This window comes from Trachemys scripta, chromosome 3, assembly GCF_013100865.1.
Source record: "Trachemys scripta elegans isolate TJP31775 chromosome 3, CAS_Tse_1.0, whole genome shotgun sequence".
Taxonomy (NCBI): Eukaryota; Metazoa; Chordata; order Testudines; family Emydidae; genus Trachemys; species Trachemys scripta.
The window spans coordinates 32,798,453-32,821,858 of record NC_048300.1 but is presented as its reverse complement, the minus strand read 5'-3'; the positions used below and the strand labels follow the sequence as shown (position 1 = coordinate 32,821,858).

At 44.9% G+C, this 23,406-nt stretch overlaps 1 protein-coding gene across 2 annotated transcripts in view; it reads left to right on the top strand.

Annotated features, from left to right (window-relative positions):
• Window positions 1-23,406, top strand: part of TTC7A (tetratricopeptide repeat domain 7A) — a 283,111-nt gene that overhangs the window by 244,800 nt on the left and 14,905 nt on the right. The gene's annotated exons all lie outside the window — the stretch shown is intronic.

Here is a 23,406-nt window from a genome sequence, read left to right as displayed (position 1 = left end):
CCTTTTCATTTGCATTAGACAAAATGTACAGGATTTGAGTCACCTCCACAGTGTTTCAAATGATGGCAGTGTTGATGACAACTGACACAAGTGATTATATATTAGATATGCTTAACGTCTTAGTACACGTGTCATGAAGCACATTAGTACTATTCTGACCTGTCTTTCTCTTTTTTCCCTTGCTTAAAACAAATGTATTGGCAAAAAGGATGGTCCACTGAGACAACAGGTGACATCTGTGTCGAGTGGACGAGGGCAACATGCATATAATGATTTCTTACAGCCATCAAGATTTTTGTGTGGAATAAGTAAAAGATTAAAATAGTTCAGCACCTAAATAAAAATATATACAGTAAAAACAAAGTTGTATGGCTACCATTCCTTAGCATTCCTTAATTTTGCTTTAATATCAATGACAAATGTTAACATCCCAGAATGCTTCTTACACAGAAGGCCACACAATTATATACATTCTGTCCCGTTATATCTTCTGGGGGAATAGTGTTGCTGAAAATGACATGAGCAAGAACAGTGAAATGTAATAAAGTTGGGCCTTTTGGGAACTCACTGATACCTTTTCAGTCACTGGGAAGGGGTGTTTTAGCAAGAGGTATATCATATGACTATGGTCTTATGTTTACCAGCAGTGTTCAGTGTTTAGAAACAAGATGGTCAAATGGCATTGATAAGAGGGTGACTTATCTCCAGAGTGTCACCTTCCCATGGCCTGCAGTGAGGGAAGCCTGAATCAACACTATGTTACACATAGCAACGGTGGCCTCCTCTGATTTTAACAAGGGCTGGGCTGACCATATGGGGATCAGATTGGGTACGAGCTTTTTAGGTGAAAGGAGCATCTCATGAGTCTCCTGGACAACCTTTTCTGGTTGATGCTCAGAACACCTTGGGAAGGAGAATCTTAGCCATATTGAAGGTTGCTGCAATATGCAGCATTTTGAGGATAGCAAAGGAGGAATGCCGGATGTCCTGGCTAACATTTCCTTGCCAAAGTGACCATTTTGTTGTGAAAAAGATCTAATGTATTAGAAAAAATGTAAAGGAGGAATGGCAGCTAGGGCTGGTAGGTAACTAGCCAGGAGGGGGAGTAGGGTAGCAGAAAATTGGGAGGAGAGAAGGAGGAACCCCTGCTAAAGACCAGAAATGAAGCACTGCTGTAAAACACAGGCTGTGATCCTGCTTTCGGTGCCACTAAGACTGCTGGGTCTTTGGGTCATTATAAATACCAGAGTGAATTAGAGCTTTTCACTGGTTCCTTAAATGCATTATTTATTTTGTGGCATAATCTACCCCAGTGGGGCAGGTCTACACTTAAACACTGCATTGGCACAGCTGTAGCTCTTTAATGAAGACTCTCTATGTTGACGGGATAGAGCTCTCCCATTGGCAAAGTTAATCCACCTCTTTGAGAGGCCATAGCTATGTCGATAGTGCTGTCTACACAGGGGTGGAGGTTGGTCTGTATAACTATGTCACTCCAGGGTGTGGATTTTTCACACCCCTGAGTGATGTAGTTATAGGCTATAGGTCTGTAGTGTATACCAGACTTTGGTCTCTTTAGGCATACCATAGCAGCCCATATCCTACTCAGATCTTAACTCTACACACTTGTCAAGCAGATTTCATGAACTATATATTTTAACATCTACATCTAACATGACATGAACCAGCACTGAAGAGACCACATATTGCTGAAACATAGCACTTGTTCAGCTCATCCACGAATAACATGGCAGGCAGACCAGATCTGATTGGTGGTGAAGGTTAGGAATATTAATAGTAATTTAAAATAATTCTCAAACTGTTCTGAGATTGTGACTTAGAAAAATGATTACACTCTTCTTTATATAAATGTTTCCCAGTGCAGTTTTTCCTGCTAATATTGACCAGATTTGGAGATACCGTTTAATTATGTGTGGTTTTTAATATGAATTCTGTATTCCCTTGCATCCAAATGCAAATAAAGTCCTTTAAATTCCCATTCCTGAACTTCGCTTAAACACAAATTATGATAAAAGTGTGCATGGATGGCAGGCCGTAGCCTTCCCCTTTGAGAGTGGTAATTGGCTCGTTGCAGGACACAACAGAACATAGTGTGGTGCTTGGAATGAACTGAACTAAATCAAATGAAATAAACATTGTAATAGAGATTTCTTTATGTCATAACTGATCTCTTAATGCACAATGAGAATCAGAGTATGGTGTTGTGACAGGGATTATCTATCTGGTAACACAACCCATAACATTTATTTTATAAATATCATTTGCATTTACTGTGATAACTAAGGACCTGCTCCTGCTCCTATAGAAGTAAAAGTCAGTATTCCTATAGAATTCAGTGAGAGGAATAGGCCCCAGGCATTTTTGCATATAGTAAAGGCAAAACTCCTTGAGGTGTCCTGAAGGATGGGACAATAGAGTACTTGGGCCATCTCTACACCAGTAAAGGCAGAGTTGCAGCATTGTATTGTAGATGCCTTCTACAGCAATGGAAAGGATTTTTCCATTGATGTAGTTAATCCACCTTCCCACGTTGCAGTAGATAGGTCTACAGAAGAATTTTGCCATCAACCTAGCTGTGTCTCCACCAGTAGTTAGGTCAGCTTAGCTGCAGCACTCAAGGGTGAATTTTTCACACCTTGAATGATGGAGCTAGGTCAATCTAAACATTTAGTGTCTACAGCAATTGGACAGTCTGGTCTCATCAGCACATGATATTAGGATGTTAGACAAAAGGAGCCAGAGGAAAGAATGGGGTGAAAAAGCCTAAAACACATCTGGAAGAAAATTAGCAATGAGATACAGACGGGGGCATAGTCTGACCTGATGTACACCCCATGTGAGCCCACAGAAGCTAGGACAGTACTGGCCTATTCTGGGCTTTTCATTGCAGATCCATGTGTTTCAGTGACACAGGTTCTTAAAATAGAGGAAATCAAAAGGAATACTCAAGTGTGAAAGTCTGAGGTGATCACAATCCGTGTCCAACTCACACGTTGATCAGAAACTCTGGGCGAGCTAGAAGGTGCCAAGAATTTTAGTGGGTCTTTAATGAGACAAATTTCTTTAGGCAGGCAAGCAGGTATTTGAGGAATGTTTTAAAAAATGGAAATGTAAGACATCTTTCTGTCTAGGCCAGCATCACCCCAAGAACAGGGTGAGCCCTCTTGGTGCTGAGAGGAGTATAGGGTTAGCCAGGAGGAAGGAGGAGTATGAATGATGATTAGGCATGTAACAACATATGCGCTGCAGGAGCTGTGTGACTAAATTGAAGGAGTGCTCAACTTTCAACAGTGGGGAAATGCCGATTTCGGTACTTCTCTCACCATAAATCTGAACACTGAGGGCAGGGAGGAGATGAGCATCTATACTGTAGTATAATCTAGTATAGTATAGTATAGTATAGTATAGTATAGTATGAGCATCCAAAGAAGTGGGCTGTAGCCCACGAAAGCTTATGCTCAAATAAACTTGTTAGTCTCTAAGGTGCCACAAGTACTCCTGTTCTTTATACTGTAGTTAAATCTTTTAGCTGTATTTCCAAGTGTTACATTTTAAAATTTAACCCTCTTAAAATTAAGGCACAAATCCTGACCCAGGCCCTGTAGCTGCAGGAGATCTACTGGCAGCACCACTGCTCAAGAGGGTTGGGGACAAAATGTGTAGCTAACTGACCTTTTGGGCACATGGAAATCAGTGCTGGGGGTGAGGTGTGTGTGCTGATGGGAGTAGGCAGAACATAGCAGCAGGGCCGGATTTATACCTTATGCACCCCAAGGCATAGCATCTTCAGCACCCCCACACCCAGAGACCCCTCCACAACCCCCCCACCAGAACTGCACAGCACCATGCACATCACCACCCCCTACCCAGTGCCCCCCTGGCCACAGACCCGCTCAGTGTCCCCCCTGCACAGCCCCTTCACCACAACTGCTCAGTGCCCCACATAGACCTCCCCCACTGCCCAGCGCCCCCTACAAACTTCCCACTGTCCAGCACCCTCTCCCCCTCACTGCCCAATGCCCCCCAACGAGCCCCTCAGAGACCCACTCCCCCGCGTCCTCACCGGCCGCACTCACCGGCCCCACTGGGAGGTGACTGTCCACCGGGCTGAGCCAACAGCACGGCTGGGGCTGGTCGGGGATTGCTCTGGCCCCTCGGGAGAAGCGCGATCAGCCAGGGTAGAGCAGGAGCAGGGCCTGCTCAGGCTGGGCTCCCTCATGACCCACTTGCCCAGCGAGGCCTCCTGCATTGGACTGCTGAGCTCTTCCCCTGCCATAGAGGCCTGCTTTGCCTTCCCTTCCCTCTCAGCAGGCCCCACCCCCTGCCTGGACCCGGGAGCAGCAAGCTTTAAATTTTCAGGTGCCCCTAGAACACCAGCACTCCTAGACATGTGCCTACTGTGCCTAATTGGAAATCCGGCTCTGCATAGCAAGATGGAATTGGGGGACGGAGGAGCCACCGATTGCATGGGGGGAGGGCATTGGGGCCACAGGATCTACAGGTATGGCTATAGAGTAGTTCCAAAGCGCGGAAGGGAGAAATACTCAAACACCCATCATGGAGCAGAACAGTGCACAGCTCTATCACAGCTAATAGAGCTTTTGGGGTTGTATTTAAATCTACTTTCCCCTGAGCAGTAGCATCAGCTATCTCTGTTGGAATTACTTGTACTGTACTTATTGCCCTGTGATCTGTTTGAGAAAGAGATTATTGTACAGCAGAGGTTCAGTCACATGCATGCCACGGTGTAGAGAGCTCCCTCAGGACTTAAAATGCGGAATAAATTTTCCAGTGGAACATGCAAATCTAAATAAAAACTGGAGTCTAAAGAATGCATTTATAGACCCAGAACCAGCAGTCCTTTCACAGGCTGAGCTCCCATTGAATCCAGTGGGCATGCAGCACTGGAATCTGAATCTCAAGTCAAATACTTCTCAGATATAAGTATCAGCACACCATGGCATCTTTAGCCTCTGTGTGAGAAGATGTCAGCATTTCTATTTCATGGCTGGAAACTGAAAAAGCATAGAAATTGGAGATGGAAAATTGGGCTTATGTAGTCATTCCCTCTGCCAAGACAAGATTGTTCCCTACTGTTTCACTGGTTTGTCCTTTGTCCAGATTTTCTTCCTTGTCAGATTGGTTTTCACACACGACAATGCTAATATCTCAACAGATCTGAAGTAAAATCTGTTTTCAGCTTCATCCTAAATAATACACCATTGAAGCAACCGTGATGTTATCTAGATCTCTATTCAAGACACTTCCAAGAATGCCTGTCATAACTACCCAGAAGGGAGTGTAGGAGAAAGGTGGATTTCAGTCCCCTGCTCTGCTAAATCCTTAAACCAGTAAAATGAAATGGGTAAAAACAAAACTGCATGTTAACGGAAACAAGCTGAATCCTTCCTCTCTCGAGGTCTGATGGTGGCTTGGTTTATTGTGTATTTAACTCTGCTGGCTTAGGCCTTGATCCTGCAGTGAGGTTTGGGATAGTGGATCCCTGGGTCCATGCAGAACCCCTTTGACTTCAGTGGAGTTCTTCATGAGCACAGGGGCCTGCCCACAGGGAGCTCATTTCAGGGTTGGGATGCTATGGAGATGGTATGGACCAGGGTTGGGATGCTATGGAGATGGTATGGACCAGGGTTGAGATGCTATGGACCTCATTCAGAGGGTGTGATTTCAGTAGGTGTAGAATCAAGCCTTAGAACATGTCCTCAGCTTTGCAATGCTGCAGAATGGGCCAGATCTTCAGCTGGTGTGAATTGGCATAGGTCCAATGACAGCTTGCCTCACCTGAGGATCTGCTCTCATGTGTTATATGAAGTGACACAGCAGCTCTCTCCATAGCTAAAGATGAAACTGGGTTCTCAATATAAGGCTAATTTTCAATCCCCTCTGATTTTTCCAGAATCAAATCGATTCACATCAATTTTTACATGCCATCTCCTAACACAAGGAAGATTTCTTTATGCCAGTTTGAGTTATGGTCTGACCCAGTATGGCCATTCTTATGTACTTATCAATGAATTCTAATTTCATCTTTTTAAAAATTTTCAAAATTTCATCTATTTAATTTTAAAAATTGCAAATGTGCCGTAAAAAGCACATTGAGATGATGGGCCAGATCCACAGTTGATGTTAATTGGCCTCACTCCACTGAAGATATGCCAGTTTACACCCGCTGAGGATCTGGCCCAATATTTTTAAATGGGCTTTGTTAATGCCACCAAAATACCTGAAAATAAAGAGGCTCACACATACAAATTTGGAGGGACGTGGATACATTGATCTGTGTGTTTAGATTGTGCATGCATTTGTTTTAAAGCACTCCGTAGAACAATAAGAAGGAATTGTTCTTAATCTTTAGAGATGATATCAAAGTGATTCACATCACGGACACTCAAAAAACAAATAAAGCATCAGATCAGCTGTACCAAGTGATAGTTTTTTTCCTTCAGATCTTCATTACAAAAAACAAAGAGCTCACAATCAACAAGAAATGTCTAGGTAAAAAATTGCATTAATGCTTGATAATGTGCTTGGGTAGCAATATGTCTATCAGCAAATAGGCCAAACTCTGCCCATGGACGTTACTGAGCCAGTCTATGCTGTAGGATCAGGATTCTCTGTGCATATTAATCGTACTAGTGGTCATCTGTAGGGAGAAGCCCTTCTTGGAAAATTTATACCAACTATAAATAAGTGCTTGAGGAGAGCTCATTATAGTGAAATCTGGGCTCTGTTGAAGTCAGTGGGCCAGGATTTCCCCCTTATTTTCTTCACAAAACTTGATTTAAGGGACACTACAACTTAAGTTTGAATCTAAACTACAAAATTTAAACTGAATATATTAAAGCCAATGCTGAGACATCAGCTTTGGCAAAACACAATATAAATGTTTTCTTGCAGCGTTAGGAGCCCAACTACAGCATTGTTGAGCTAGTGCAGGGAAGCTTGACTCTGATGTTCAGACAATTTTTTCTTTAATTTTAATTTTTTATTATCCTAGAAGAAAGCAGCAGATTGACGTTCTTATGGATGCAATTTCTAAGTATCTGTTCCATTCCTGAGAGTGAAACCTGCAGCTACAAAAGAGGGGCCATACATTGTCCACTAGACATCCCAGCACCAAGGCTGAGAGTACAAATTGCCCAAATGCATAATAAAAGCAATTGTAGTTTCTCATGCACACTTGTATGCTATAAAATAAAATATTTTATACAACTCTGTCAAGATGGCTAGGCAGGAGGGCACCACACTTTCATCTTAGTTCTTCAAGAGAAGGCACGCAATCAGGAGTGAGAAGATAATATTAGAGGGTCACAGGCTCATCTCAGTTCCATCAGGGTAAATTCTCCACAGGAATCAGTGAAAAGGCTCTTATTAACTTCAGGCACATTGAAGGAGCTGGCATATGCCAATATATCCATTAAGTCAGTAGCATTACTATCCTCTTGCACTGGTGTACTGACATCAGATTTTGGCCCTCAGAACACGGGAGTTGGCAACACAGTTCCTCTTGAGTTTCTGTCACATTGCAGGAACAGAATGCAAGCTATGAGAATAGGTAATAGTACGTTGTATGAAGTGTATCTTGGTGTGGAAGTAGAGTTTCTCCGACATTGGTCTTCCTCTACAATCCAGCTGTCTACTAGCATTAACAATGGCTACTTAAAGAGTTGCAGTTTCTGTAACATCCCATGTTATTTCATGTTTCCTTTTTGGTATTCTCACCTGCCTGCATAAATAATGTTATAAAATGCTGTAATTATAAATCTCATTGACTGCCTGGAATTGAAGGGTGTGCCCCCTCAGAACGTGACTATGAAGCATGTTGCCCAAGAGACCATCTTGTACAAAGCAAATAGAACTGTTCTGACCTCATTAACTGGTCAGAGGGGAGAATATTTGCCATACAGAACTTGCTACCACAGCACGGTGAATGCAGTCTCTCATTTCAAGGCAAGCCAAGGAGATTGTACCAGAGGGGTGGAAACCTTAGGTGTTCCTCTGCGGTTTGGTCTGCAGCACAGGAATGAAAGCTGAATTGATAAGTATGAAGGCATCTGGGGGGGAGCCTGTGACAATGACTATAAAGAGAAGTTAAACTGAATGTCCAAATAGTTACAGTATCTTTCTCTCAGTGTTTTGTTTTTAATTGAATTGAGTGAAATGCAGATATATCAAACAGCATAAACGATGGCAATAAATAGCATTTTAAAGATTCATTATGGCATTATTACTAAAACAGACCAAGAAATGTTTTCAGAACATTCTTTTCTCTTTAATCATGATGGGTTTATGCACTGTGTGCACTGATAGCCTTACGAGTGATCATGGCTCCCAGACTATAGTCACACCCATTTTACATGGATCCGTTTGTAGGATCAGTGACCATACAGGGTCACTTGTCAGCCCTGAGGGGTTTATTACCATTATCAATCTTAGTGCCATACAGTTGAGAAAGCATATAAATAACTCTGAATTTTACTGTATTAGTTAACAGTATCTCAAAAAGATTTCACTTCGTGGTAACAAACACAAAACAGTGATGTTACCTTACTTTTCACTATTTTCTCGGTGCAAAATTAACACTTGATTCAGTGTTGCAGTCTAGGCAGACAGTACTATACCTCTTTGTGCTAGAATCATAGAATCATAAAATATCAGGGTTGGAAGGGACCTCAGGAGGTCATCTCTAGTCCAACCCCCTGCTCAAACAGGACCAATCCCCAATTAAATTATCCCAGCCAGGGCTTTGTCAAGCCGGGCCTTAAAAACCTCTAAGGAAGGAGATGCCATCATCTCCCTAGGTAACCCATTCCAGTGCTTCACCACCCTCCTAGTGAAAAAGTTTTTCCTAATATCTAACCTAGACCTCCCCCACTGCAACCTTGTTCTGTCATCAGCCACCACTGAGAATAGTCTAGATCCATCCTCTTTGGAACCCCCTTTCAGGTAGTTGAAAGCAGCTATCAAATCCCCCCTCATTCTTCTCTTCTGCAGACTAAACAATCCCAGTTCCCTCAGCCTCACCTCATAAGTCATGTGCTCCAGCCCCCTAGTCATTTTTGTTGCCCTCCGCTGGACTCTTTCCAATTTTTCCACATCCTTCTTGTAGTGTGGGGCCCAAAACTGGACACAGTACTCCAGATGAGGCCTCACCAGTGCCACTTAAAGGGAAATAATCACGTCCCTCAATCTGCTGGCAATGCTCCTACTTATACAGCCCAAAATGCCACAAGGGCACACTGTTGACTCATATCCAGCTTCTCATCCACTGTAACCCCGAGGTCCTTTTCTGCAGAACTGCCTCCTAGCCACTCAGGCTCTAGTCTGTAGCAGTGCATGGGATTCTTCCGTCCTAAGTGCAGGACTCTGCACTTGTCCTTGTTGAACTTCTTCAGATTTCTTTTGGCCCAATCCTCCAATTTGTCTAGGTCCCTCTGTATGCTATCCCTACCCTCCAGCGTATCTACACTCCGCCCAGTTTAGTGTCATCCATAAACTTGCTGAGGGTGCAATCCACGCCATCCTCCAGATCATTAATGAAGATATTGAACAAGACCAGCCACAAGACCGGCCCTTTGGGCACTCCGCTTGATACCGGTTGCCAGCTAGACATGGAGCCATTGATCACTACCCATTGAGCCCGATGATCTAGCCAGCTTTCTATCCACCTTATAGTGCATTCATCCAGCCCATACTTCTTTAACTTGCTGGCAAGAATACTGTGGGAGACTGTATCAAAAGCTTTGCTAAAGTCAAGAAATAACACATCCACTGCTTTCCCCTCATCCACAGAGCCAGTTATCTCCTCATAGAAGACAGTTAGGTTAGTCAGGCATGACTTGCCGTTGGTGAATCCATGCTGACTGTTCCTGATCACTTTCCTCTCCTCAAAGTGCTTCAAAATTGATTCCTTGAGGACCTGCTCCATGATTTTTCCAGGGACTGAGGTGAGGCTGACTGGCCTGTAGTTTCCCAGATCCTCCTTCTTCCCTTTTTTAAAGATGGGCACTACATTAGCCTTTTTCCAGTCATCTGGGACCTCCCCCAATCGCCATGAATTTTCAAAGATAATGGCCAAATGGCTCTGCAATCACATCTGCCAACTCCTTTAGCACCCTCGGATGCAGTGCATCCAGCCCCATGGACTTGTGCTCGTCCAGCTTTTCTAAATAGTCCTGAACTACTACTTTCTCCACAGAGGGCTGGTCACCTCCTCCCCATACTGTGCTGCCCAGTGCAGTAGTGTGGGAGCTGACCTTGTTCATGAAGACAGAGGCAAAAAAAGCATTGAGTACATTAGCTTTTTCCACATTCTCTGTCACTAGGTTGCCTCCCCCATTCAGTAAGGGGCCCACACTTTCCCTGACCACCTTCTTGTTGCTAACCTACATGTAGAAACACTTCTTGTTACTCTTAACATCCCTTGCTAGCTGCAACTCCAAGTGTGATTTGGCCTTCTTGATTTCATTCCTGCATACCTGAGCAATATTTTTATACTCCTCCCTGGTCATTTGTCCAATCTTCCACTTCTTGTAAGCTTCTTTATTGTGTTTAAGATCAGCAAGGATTTCACTGTTAAGCCAAGCTGGTCGCCTGCCATATTTACTATTCTTTCTACACATCAGGATGGTTTGAACCGATGAGGGTAAAATGAGTGAAGGAAGAATCACTCCCAGCAGGAGCATATACCAGTTGAGTTAATTAGAAATGTCCTGTTGAAAACATAAGTGTTTTACAAAGTACATTATTCCCATTGGGTGTTGCTGCTGGAGCCCTTTCTTTGCAGTTGCTTTTACACTACTGTGATTAAAAATGTCTGTCTCTTTTCATTGATCCCCAGATGTACAACCACTGGTCTCTTGTCATACTGCTGTACTAAGATCTCTTCCACATCACTACTTCATTGAGCATCGCAAATACTCAGATTCTCTCTGTCTCTGAACATAATTGTGCCCTTTCCCAGTTTGCGCAGAAACAACAGTGCTGCAACTCATTAAAGCAAAAGGTTAAGGACCATGCTGCATGGGTTTTACTAGAACAAAAGGAGACAGTTCTAAATTTTGTAGTGCTGTATGTTTTCAATACATATAAGAAGACAAAAACTACTCTTGCAATGTCTAATTTTTTTTTAATCTTGCAGCATAGAAAGTGAGCTCATATATATTCTTGTATCAGATAATAGGAATTAGCTGGTTCATTATATTTAAAGTTTCTGGGTTTTACCATAAGCTTTCTGAAAAACTTAAGCAAGGATGATTTGATTGTTTTTTCTGCTGATGGCCTTATTTTTCCAGTGATTGTCAAGAAATTTATTTACACTACTTCCAAACAAAGAGCTACCTACCTGCTAGAATAATTCCACACCCTAGTGTGAAACTGACTAGCCACTGAAGGGAAAGGTATTAATTCAGGTGCTGCCTTAATGATTATATAACAGCTTTAGGTGGTGTTGGTTTAAAGCCATCCCAGCTCAACAGTCATTACAAATTATCCCCCATCTGATGGCTCTTCGATGGCCTGCAGCCATACCAATTTGTGCTGTGATTTCGTCTGATCTCACAAATCAAACAGGCTGCCGGTGAGCCAGTCTCTGAAAGGAAGATGGGCCACATAGCACCTAGGCGATGTGGGAAGTGGTGTTGGTGATTCACTAGATGGCACTCTGCCCTCTGAATTGGTCCTAAATCAGTAACCCCGGTATGGTGCTAGGGAGCACTGTGCTACTTAATGCTTTCAGAGAACTCATAAAATCCAGTATTCTGGCGAACTGTGGTAATAAAGATCACATGGCACTTCTGTAAGAATAAGGACTTGTCTACATGGGGAACTTTACCAGTAGAGTTCAACTGCCGTAGTTATACTATATAACTCCTTGTGTGGATACTCCAGTTCCAGAATAACAATGCATTTTTCTGGTTTAGCTTAAAACTGCTTCCAAAGCCCAGAATACAAATGTTAGGGTGTTAACCAAGGTACCCTAACAAGTTTTCTAGCTACAATAATGACATACTGCCTGTCTTCCACAATTTTAGGTAGGAAGGTTATTCTTCTTTTCCCATGTATAATGGTAATATAGCATTGCTTTGCACTTTTAAACTGCTGTAGCATAGCACCCCAGAGAAGGCTTCATTTCATTTGTAAGTGGGGTGATCACTAGCTATCACCCAGTTCAAACTCCATCATTTTCTCTGTCTCTCCCTTCTGCCTGAGAGAATGAGAGTCAGAGCAATGAAGATCGGGGGGGGGGGGGGGAAATGGGACACCCACTTCTGATTCTTCCATAGCCAGCACAATTATCATGAAGCTAGGACAGGCTGTGTAGCCCAGTGCCACTGCTCAGCACAAGAGCCAGGCTCTGATTAGTCTTCCTGGCTCCACTCTCACTGCCTCAGTCCCTGTGTACTCCCCTCTGCGGAGAGGGGGAGAGCCAGGTAAAAGAGTCTGCAGCCTGCCACCCTCCCTTCTGCCTTCCTCTCCCAGGAAGGTAAATTTATTCAGAATGTGTGTCCTCAGTCATGTACCATATATGGAACAAATTCACTGGGTGAAGCACCTGGCACAGCAAGGGCAAAAGCAGGATTGTCCTACCAAAAAAAGACCATTGGCCAAACTGGGCCTTGGTTTTATACCTCATCCAAAAGACAGTTCTCCAGCAACACAGTGCCTGCTAGCACTGTGCTGGGGCATTGGTTCAGTATGGCCTCATTAGCACAATTTCCTGCAGCACCTTGGTTTCCCTTGTTGCAAATCCCCATCCAAGTGACCAAGTCTGGCCTTGCTTAGCTTGTGAGATCTGACAGGCTCCCAGCGCATGGGGCCGTGGCAGCAGGAAATATCCAAGATCTTGCTTGTGCTAGCACTGTATCAGGACTGCTGCATTTTTGCCTGCAGAGTTACCTTATTACTAGCAACAGTGCATTGTTCTGCAAAGCACATTTAGGTAGCATATTATGAAAAGCCACAGAAAACCAAATTCTGTTCTGTCCCTCTGAGAGGACCCCTGTGATGGTTTATATGTTCCATTTGGCATGTGCTCTATGAATCCCCCCCTACATGATGAGGCTTCAGGGACAATGCCTGACCTGCTGAGGAGACTAGTAGCCTCAAGGGTTCTCAAACTCCATTGTACCATGACCCTCTTTTGACCACAAAAATTACTGCACAACTCCAGGAGGGGGGACCAAAACCTGAGCCTGCCCGAGCCCCATCACCTCAGGCCAGGGAGGGGCAAAGCCAAAGCCTGAGTCCCACTGCCCGAGTGGGGGGGCCAAAGCCCAAGGGCTTCAGAACCAGGCAGGGAGCCTGTAACCTGAGCCCTGCCACCCAGGGTTGAAGCCCTTGGGCTTCGGCCCTGGATGGTAGATCTAGGGGTTTGGCTTCAACCCTGGGTGGTGGGGTTTGGGCTCAGGCTTTGGCCCTGGGCCCCAGCAAGTCTAACACCATGACCCATTAAAAGGGGGTCATGACTCACTTTGGGGTCCCGACCCACAGTTTGAGAATCGCAACGCCATCTTGGGCATTAACAAATTCTCTGTTTTCCCAACTCTGAGACACATTGCAGAATCCCAGGAATGTTCCTGTGCTTCAGATATCCCAAAATAACTGCTGTAAACGCTCCTTGGGGAAAATCAATCCTTCGAACAGACTCTTACATCAGTTTTTAGCATGGAAGCAGCTGAATTTGAGAGAGGGCTCAGTTTTGCTGATCCTTTAGCTAATCTGGTTCCCACAAGAGAACTATGGGTTTTGGATACTCACATTAAAGAGGTTCATGTGTCATTTCCTTTGTTGTCTAAGGCATTACATATTAGTTGCCAGATACAGTTTTTTCTCCCCGTTCCAGTCAACTGGTGACCTGGCAGCTTCAGCAGCTAAAACATCAGCACTAATCCCTAGGTATGCAGAAGAATTGCTGCGCTCTAAGTACCACTAGAGAGTTAGTGTGTTGTTTCACGTTCTTTGCCTGTGCCTTTCACATTAGATTTCCTGTATGGTTGTCATGCTTCCTGCCTGAGTCTGGAATAGACAGCAGAGCTGTCATAGCAAGGTTATAAGTGGTTCTGTAAAACAGAGGCAATAATTTAGAGACCTTCTGTAGATGTGTCCTTGAACAACACAGGTCCATCATCAGGGTTCGTCTACAAAGCTTGCTCAAATGTCCAGGGGCCACAGACAGCAGAATAAAATACAATATGCAAAATTCATCCCCAGTGTAACTCTGTAGACATCCTTGGAGTAGCATTAGGGTTGGGTCCAGTAAATGCCTTTTATTTAGAAGTGTATCTTCCTTGTTGCCAAGGGAAAAGAAAAATCCTTGCAGCCTGCTTAAAAGTCCTTCCTATTTACCTAATGGTGTCACTGTGGCAGTTTCCCTGCTATGGTACATCACACAGCTGTTGTGACTGGTTGTTTATTGCATATGTCCCTAAGGGGCTCATTACCACATTATCTAGCCTCTATTTACATAGCTTTAGAAACCAAAATAAAGTCCTCAAAGAAGAATAGAATTCTCTAGCCCTCCTCATGCCCCACACATTTAAGCCATTTTTGAGGAAACAGAACTTGGTGGTATATTTTCTAGAGCCCTAGTTTCTGGAGCCATTCAGCCATTATAGGAGAGGATCAGACTCGCATCTAGCCCTAATGGACTTGGGTTTGGCCTGCTCTCCTGCAGTAATTAATTCTAGAGCTGATGCCTCTCTGCTGAGAATGCTCATTCCTAGCCCCAGCAAGTTCTAACACATGTTCCATCAGCCTTCATATCCCTGTCAAAGACCCGTGCTGGAGAGGAGTGCATCCTGGACAGTGATCTTTCCAATATCTTGTACCAAGCCTATTTAGGGCACAAAAGTACTGTGAAAAATAACTGTGTAAATAAACAGCCCCTTTACTCAACAGCTCTGCTTCCTGCATCTATCTATTCAGACATGCCTGCTGAATTTAGTGACTAATATAAGTATTAGTGTTACAAGCTTCCAATAAATCTATCAATATTAGCATGGAAGTTGTGGCCTCTGTCCACAGTCCGATATCATTCTGCAACATTATCGGTGCTGTCTGCTTACTACATCTTGGTCTGAAATAGACCAGAGGGGATCTAGAATGCTGATGTAGGTAAGAAGCTGTTTTCTTGTAGATAACTTTACCCTTGAAGGACAGAATGGATGCAGTTGGACTGTGGGTACTGTTAGAAGGATGTTTGAGCAGGATTATTCCCCTCTTGAGACTGTAACCCTCTTTGGGTTTTTGAGTCTGGTTTCTTTAGCACACATGACTTCTTGGCCTTTTGGCTAAAACCAAGTATAATCTCAGCACAATCTCTAATATATGCTGTAGTGGGGAAAGGGACTTGACAACCTAACAGGTCTTTTCTATCACTACAAACACCTGTATCTTCCTATCCTCCTCTCTCAGAAGATAGTACAGGAGATGAATCTTACTGACATTAGCTTCTTTTTACAGACAAGTGAACAAACAGTGGGCTAAATTCTGTGCTGTTTAAATCTCATGCAATTTCACTGAAGACAGAGCAGAATAAGGTACAATGTAAATAAACTGCTTCCCTATAGTGATGCACTGTACTGGCAAAATTCTCTGAGTCCTCAGCAAGCCGTCTAGTCAAGCTAGCTACACATAAAGAGGGAAGCAGGAACTCCTCCATGATGAGTACCCTGCTGTAGTATCATTGTATTGTGGACCACGAGGCCTCCATCCTATTAATGCCCATGCAGTATTTATAGAAAATTTTTAATTCTTTATCTTCTCATTGAGTTTATTCTCTCTTTGACTTATATACATGTAGTAGAAAATTTAGCAATATCTATAATTTAATAAAAGCTCTTCATGCATAAAGGTGTAGGAGACATTTCAGATTAAAAGAAGATAAAGAAACACTCCCAATGGGTTCACAAGCATTGCAGAGCTGGAGCTTGATGTGCTAGTTTGAGCAAACTGGTACATTCCTGCAGATCCCGCGGCAGATCCTAGCAGCTGTTACTGCAATGACAGTGCCTTCTGGGGCTCTGGCTGTAGTTGTTCAGAGGATGTCATTAATAATATGTGTTATCCAGGAGATTGCCAGGGGTGGAAAAACCAAGCAAATCGAGATTTTCTAAATAGCTCCGTTCTGCTCAGGAGACATTTGTTTACAGCTAGCTATGGGCATGGGCATTTTCTACTGTAAGGAATGCTGCAATAGGATCATAGGGCCTGATGCAGCAAAGACGTACAACTGCTATGAGTTGTCCCATTGTCTGTGGGTATGTCTACACTGCACGGTAATCCCAGGTCTATGGGACCCCGACTTGTGGACTCTGTGTTTCTGAGCTCACACTTGAGCATCCACACTGCATTGTAAACCTGGGTTTACAATAGTTGGACCCGGGTCCCCACAGCCATGCTAATGCATCCACATTATGCAGACCTTCTAATTTGGGTCTGCAGCTTGAACTGCAAAATGACAGGACTTGGACACAACTCACAGCAGGACACAGGCTCTGACCTATCCCCTAACAGCGACCTAAGACCCAAGTCCTGAATGCTTGCTGACCCAAGTCAGACTGATTTGTGTACAGACAGAAGCAGAGCTTGGACTCAAACCTGAGTCAGATCCCAGGCTTAGTGTGCAGTGTAGACATACCCTTTGATAAGTGTAACTGTGAAACAGATATACTTTGCAGAGTGAACCATGCCTACATATCGGAGTTGCCTTGCACTCACTATGCCATCCCTATCTTCAAAGACTTACCGAGGGTATGTCTACACTGGCAGAGTTACATCGCCAGCAGTTACAGCGCCGCTCAGAGAGCATTAAAGGGAAAACGCTGTTGTGTGCTCACACTGTCAGCTGCCTGCACAATAGTGTGTTCACACTTGTGGCACTTGCAGTGGTATTCAGAGTAGTGCACTCTGAGCTGCCATCCCACAGAGCATCTCTTCCTCTTCTGCCGCTAAGAGTTGTGGGAAGGCAGAGGGGGTCTCGGGGCATCCAGGGTCCTGTCCCAATGTCCCATGATGCATTGCTTCGCATTCTAGCAATCCCTGTGCTTCCGTCCGCATTTGGTGCCACCTCTCAACGGTTTGTGTACTGCGCGCTCTGCCTCTTCGGTTTGCAGGAATGGATCCCGCACTGTTGACGAATATGCTGCTCACTCTCACTAACACATCATGAGTGGCAGTGGAGTTATTCCTTAAACTACAAAGGCAAGAGGAGTTCGACTTTGATCTCGCCACGCATAGTAGCTAGGACACGAGATTGCTTATGGCATTGACGGAGGTGCTGACCACAGTGCAATCCCGCTTTGGCTCGGGAAACAAGCACTGAGTGGTGGGATCACATTGCCATGCACTTCTGGGATGACAAGCAGTGGCTGCAGAACTTTCGGATGAGGAAAGCCACATTCATGGGACTGTGTGATAAGCTCACCCCAGCCCTGCTGCGCAAGGACACGAGAATGAGAGCTGCCCTGTCATTGGAGAAGCACGTGGCGATTGCACTGTGGAAGCTGTCTACTCCAGACTGCAACCAATTGGTCACTAACCAGTTCGGAGTGGGAAAGTCGACCATTGGAGTCGTGTTAACAGAAGTGTGCAGGGCCATTAATCACATCCTGCTTTGAAAGACCATGACTCTGGACAACATGTGTGACATTGTGGATGGCTTTGCACAAATGGGCTTCCCTGACCGCGGAGGGGTGATAGATGGTACGCCTATTCCAATTCTGGCACCAGACCTCCTAGCCACCGAGTACATTAATCGGAAAGGGTATTTCTCTATGGTTTTCCAGGCGCTTATGGATCACTGTGGGCGTTTCACGGACATTAATACAGGCTGGTCCAAAAAGGTGCATGACGCATGCATCTTTTGGAACACTGGCCTGTTCAGGAAGCTGCAAACAAGGACTTTCTTCCCGGACCAGAAGATCACTGTAGGGGAAGTCGAAATGCCTATTGTGATGCTGGGAGACTGTGCCTACCCCTTAATGCCGTGGCTTATGAAGCCATACACGGGGAACCTTGACAGCAGCAAGGAGCGGTTCAACTACAGGCTGAGCAAATGCAGAATGACTATTGAGTGTGCTTTTGGCTGTTTAAAGGCTCGCTGGTGCTGCCTATATGGGAGGCTGGACCTGGCCAATGACAAAATTCCTATGCTTATAGCCACATGCTGTATACTCCATAATATTTGTGAAGGGAAGGGTGAAAGCTTCACTCGGGGCTTGACCGCTAAGGTTCAGCACCTGGAGGCTGAATTTGAACAGCCAGAGACCAGGGCTATTAGAGGGTCGCAGCGCGGGGCCATAAGGATCAGGGATGCCTTGAGGCAGCAATTTGAAGTTGAAAGCCACTAATATTTGTTGCTATGCTCGGGAGTGCAGTGCTTGTAATGGTAGGAGGTGATTGTGATTGGTGCAGATGATGCACTGTGAAGGTTTAAGAAAATTGCCTGTTGCTTTGCAGGGCTCTGTTTGCTTTCAATTAATGGAATAAAGATTGCTTTCAAACCAAAACAATTCTTTTATTAAAAAACAACAACCAGAGGAGAGCGACAAACAAAAAAATACAATACCATTGTGGGGGATGGGAGGTCCCAGGAGGAGGTGGGGTCCCAGGACAGTTAAAGATTTGTGTATGTCCAGGTATCATATGCAACCTTGTCCTTTGGAGTACAGTGCAATGGGTACTGTACTTCAGCAGGGGTAAACTGCAGAGGGACGGGTGTTGAGTGTAGTGGGTACTGGGAGTCCGCAGTGCTGGGCTGTGATGGGGCAGGAGTGGAATGCCGCGGGTACAGACTGGAGCCAGGAAGTTGATAAGCGTGTGTTGGTGGTGTCTGGGGGGCGCATGGGAAAAAGTTTTGCGACAGCGGCTGCAGGGGAAGGCGGGCACGGAGCTGCTCAGTTTTCAGTGCTAGTAGTGCCTGCAGCATGTCCGCTTGACGCTACATAATATTTAAGAGTCGCTCTGTGGCTTCGTTCTGGCGTGCCGCATTCTCTTTTCAGTCCCTCTTCTCTCTGTCCCACCACTCCTTCAATTCTTGTTTTTCAGCTGCGGAGTGCATCATGACATCACGCAGAAAGTCCTCTTTAGTTTTTTGTGGCAGCTTTCTATAACAAAGAGGGAGGCTGGGCTCCCAAGGTCATATTTGTGAAGCCAAAATGCAACATTTTACAGAAGCAGTATTGTTTGCAACACACAGACCACTATGTGACGGGTTGGATCACAGAAACCCCCTTGGGACTGCCAACTGATGTGCTGAGACTATCTCTAAGCCCGTTTTCCCTGGCAGCTTGGGACTTCAGAACCTTGCCTGGTTGTGACAGGCACGCTAGTCTGCTACAAACACAGACCCAGGTCTGAACCACGCCCCCAAAAGCTGCAGGCTTAACTGAAAACAGCTTAAGAAGTGTTCCTGTTTCCAACACCCAGATTCTCAGTTCCCAATGGGGTCCAAACCCCAAATAAATCCGTTTTACCCTGAATAAAGCTTATACAGGGTAAACTCAGAAATTGTTCGCCCACTATAACACTGATAGAGAGATATGCACAGCTGTTTGCCCCCCCCTTCCTAGGTATTAATACATACTTTGCGTTAATTAATAAGTAAAAAGTGATTTTATTAAATAGAAAAAGTAGGATTTAAGTGGTTCCAAGTAATAACAGACAGAACAAAGTGAATTACCAAGAAAAATAAAATAAAAAGTCTAAACCTAGTACAGTAAGAAAACTGAATACAGATAAAATCTCACCCTCAGAGATGCTTCAATAACCTTTTATCACAGACTGGACACCTCCCTAGTCTGGGCACAATCCTTTCTCCGTACAATCTTTTTTCCAGCTGAGATGGTAGCTAGGGGATTTTTCATAACTGCAGCCCCCTTTGTTCTGTTCTGTCCTGTTCCATCCCCTTATATATCTTTTGCACAAGGCGGGAATCCTTTGTCCCTCTCTGGATTTCCACCCCTCCTTCTAAATGGAAAAGCACCAGGTTAAAGATGGATTCCAGTTCAGATGACATGATCACATGTCACTGTAAGACTTCATTACCCACTTGCCAGCACACAGGTGTACAGAAAGACTTACAAGTAAACAGAGCCATCTACAGACAATTGTCCTGGTTAATGGGAGCCATCAAGATTCCAAACCACCATTAATGGTCCCCCTTTGCATAATTACAATAGGCCCTCAGAGTTATATTTCTAGTTTCAAATACAAGAGTGATACATTTATACAAATAGGATGACCACACTCAGTAGATTATAAGTAAGCTTACCTTACAAGAGACCTTTTGTAGGAAGCATATTCCAGTTACATTATATTCACATTCATTAGCATATTTTCATAAAATCATATAGAGTGCAACGTCACACACTGATTCAGTGATTTAAAACACAGCCACTATTCATAGACCTGTCACTCACTGGCTGACCCCATGCAAGCACACATGAATCACAAGACCCCCCCAAAATGGTGAGTAACCACAGGGGCAGGGGAAATCAGTGTTCCAGGACCATAGTGTACACTGGGCATGTGGCTCTTGGGGAGAGCCAGCACCGTAGGGGGGTCCTTATAATCATTACTGTCCCCACATTTTCCACAGGCGGTGTTCATTATGGAAGATATCTCGCTGCTGAGTGTGAGCAGGGAATCAAGGGAGGGTCTTCTCCAAGACTGTAGCTTCCGCCCTGGCCTTTATGCGGCTTGCCGGTGTGGAGCAATGGTCCATCTCCCTCCCTCCTTCCTCCCAGTGATGGCAGAGTGGCACAGGAATGTTACCCTTAATGGGGCAAGAAACAAAACAGCTCTGCCAAAGAACCTGCAGCAGCAGATTGCTCAGTATCTCCATGAGAGTTTCCTGGAGATCTCTGAGGCAGATTCCCGCAAAGTGAGGGAATCAATCAATGCCCCGTTCTGCCGCTCAGACAAGATATGTAGTGGTACGCACATCATACAGACACAAGCCTACTTTCTGCAACCCTCCTGCCCCCTACAACTCTCTTAAGCAATTCCCAAAATCAGAGTCACTTACCAGAGGACTCCTCTCCTGTTTGTGCTTCACCAAGATCCAACCACTGGGACTGGCTAGCTTCCTCTGTGGTAGAGAAGAGCTCCTGGCTGCATGCATCTCTGACCTCCGAGTCGTCCTCTGCCTCTGGGTCCCCCATGCCTTCCACATCCTTGTCCAAGATTTCCTCCTCCTGGCTCGGTCCACTCTTGATTGGCACTTGAGCCACCAAAGTATCCATAGTGGCCTTTGCAGTGGAGGTGGGGTCGTCACCGAGTATCACGTCCAGCTCTTTGTAGAACTGGCAGCTCGTCGGCGCAGCACCGGAGCGGCGGTTTGCCTCCCGCACCTTGTGTTAAGCGTTCCGCAGCTCCTTCACTTTGACCCTGCACTGCAGTGTGTCCCGGTCATGACCCCTTTCTGTCATGCACCGTGAAATCTGTCTGTAGGTATCATAGTTCCTATGCTGGAGCGCAGCTGGGACTGCACAGCCTCCTCTCCCCAAATGCTGATGAGGTCCAGCAGCTCGGCATTGCTCCTAGCGGGGGATCGCCTGGTGCTTGGAGCAGGCATGGTCACCTGGAAAGATGCGCTGAGACCATCGCACGCGTCACCGAGCAAACAGCAAGGGGACTTTCAAAATTCCCAAGGAATTTAAGGGGTGAGGCTCACTGTTGGTCACCTGTGGGCAGGGCAGTAGAGTTCAAATCGATGACCAGAGAGGCAAGAACAGACATTGTGGGACACCTCCCGGAGGCCAATTGCAGCGCTGTCATCGACCAGGGTGTCTACACTGGCACCGCGGTACTGTAGCCCCAGCGCAGAAAGCTGTACGCCTCTCGTCGGGGTGGATTTTTTACAGCGCTGTAACTGCAGTTTCTGCGCACTAAGTGGCTTGGCAGTGTGTACACCTCGGGAGTTACAATGCAGAAAGCTGCTTTACTGCACAGAAACTTGTCAGTGTAGACAAGGTGTGAGTGTGGTGCTTAATCTAGTGAGTGGTTCAGCAGGACTGTTCCAAGGAACATGGAATGCCAGTGTGAGCTGCAGGTTATCTGAGAAGCTGGAAGGGGTCATTTTTGTAATGCTTAGCAGGAAAAGTGTGTTTTGTGGATGATCTGAGGAGGAAAAGACAATTGTTTGATAAGCAAGAAAGGAGTGACTGTTCTTGCTTATCAAATATTCTGTTACACCCCCAAATAAGTGAAAGGTTTTCATGCTAGGCCAAGCGTTGGTGCTGGAAATCTCTCATTTGTCATGAAGAAAATCTTCTGTTCATCTTGCATCTTCCATCCCACAGAAACCTGTATTCAACACCTCTGTTCTAACCTTGCTTCTCTCCATCCCCTTTCTATAACTGAAACATGTTCAGAACTGTTCAACAAACTTTTTAAAAGAAGTATATAGCACCTGAAATTTCCTCCTGAGGGCAATCTGAGCCTTGTAGACTTTCAGAACGATTTCTCAAATTTTGTCATAGACTTCCTCCCCTACCTACCAAGGGACCAGAGAGATTCAAGCCCACCTCTATAAATATTTGTAAAAGAAATTGGAACTGAGGTAGGTGTGGATGAAAAATCTAGAGCTGGTTGTAGGTGTGAGCAGCTGCCTAAAGTGCTGTCCCCCTGCCCACCCCACACAGGACACTTTCAGACACTGAAGAGGATGCAACGGGAAACCAACTAGCATCCTACTCAGTTTCCTTCTGCAGATCTTTTAGGTACCACTTCTAAATGTAACAGCCTTCTCTATGTTCCTGCTGTTGACTATAATCAAAACAAGAAGAGGGAGAGAGCAGATATGCGGGAAAGAAATGAAGTGCATAACACTGCAAAGTCGAGAGTTAGGCTACAATGACCAAATATAGACATACGCACCAAGAGACATAGAAGAGGGAAGAAAGAGCAGATATGAACAGAGAAAGATATTTCTCCAAATCCTTTGCTTCTGCCTGTGTTTGCAGTCTTATATACTTTCCCTGAAATCCCACAGCATTCAGTGCAAAGGATTTTGGGACACAGTAACCAGACAGGATTATGGGAACAGGAAGCGGATTTAAATCCCCTTTTAGTTAGAGCAACAATTGATCTAGGAATAAACAATATAAATAAAATTGACATCATGTTTGCCAACCAGCACTCTGCTTGTATGTATCCCTTTTCTCCCATGCTTTGCCTATCTTTCCTGTTTAGGGTGAGATCAATGTGACTGTACACCAGCTAAACAGTGTGCCTATGCACAGTGAATTGCAAGATTGGGGTCCTAGATTTTGAGGTTTTTGGAGCAAGAACCTTCTCTTACCATATGTTTGTACATAGCATACTGAGGGCGTGATCCCTGATTAGGGCATCTGGGTAGACTTC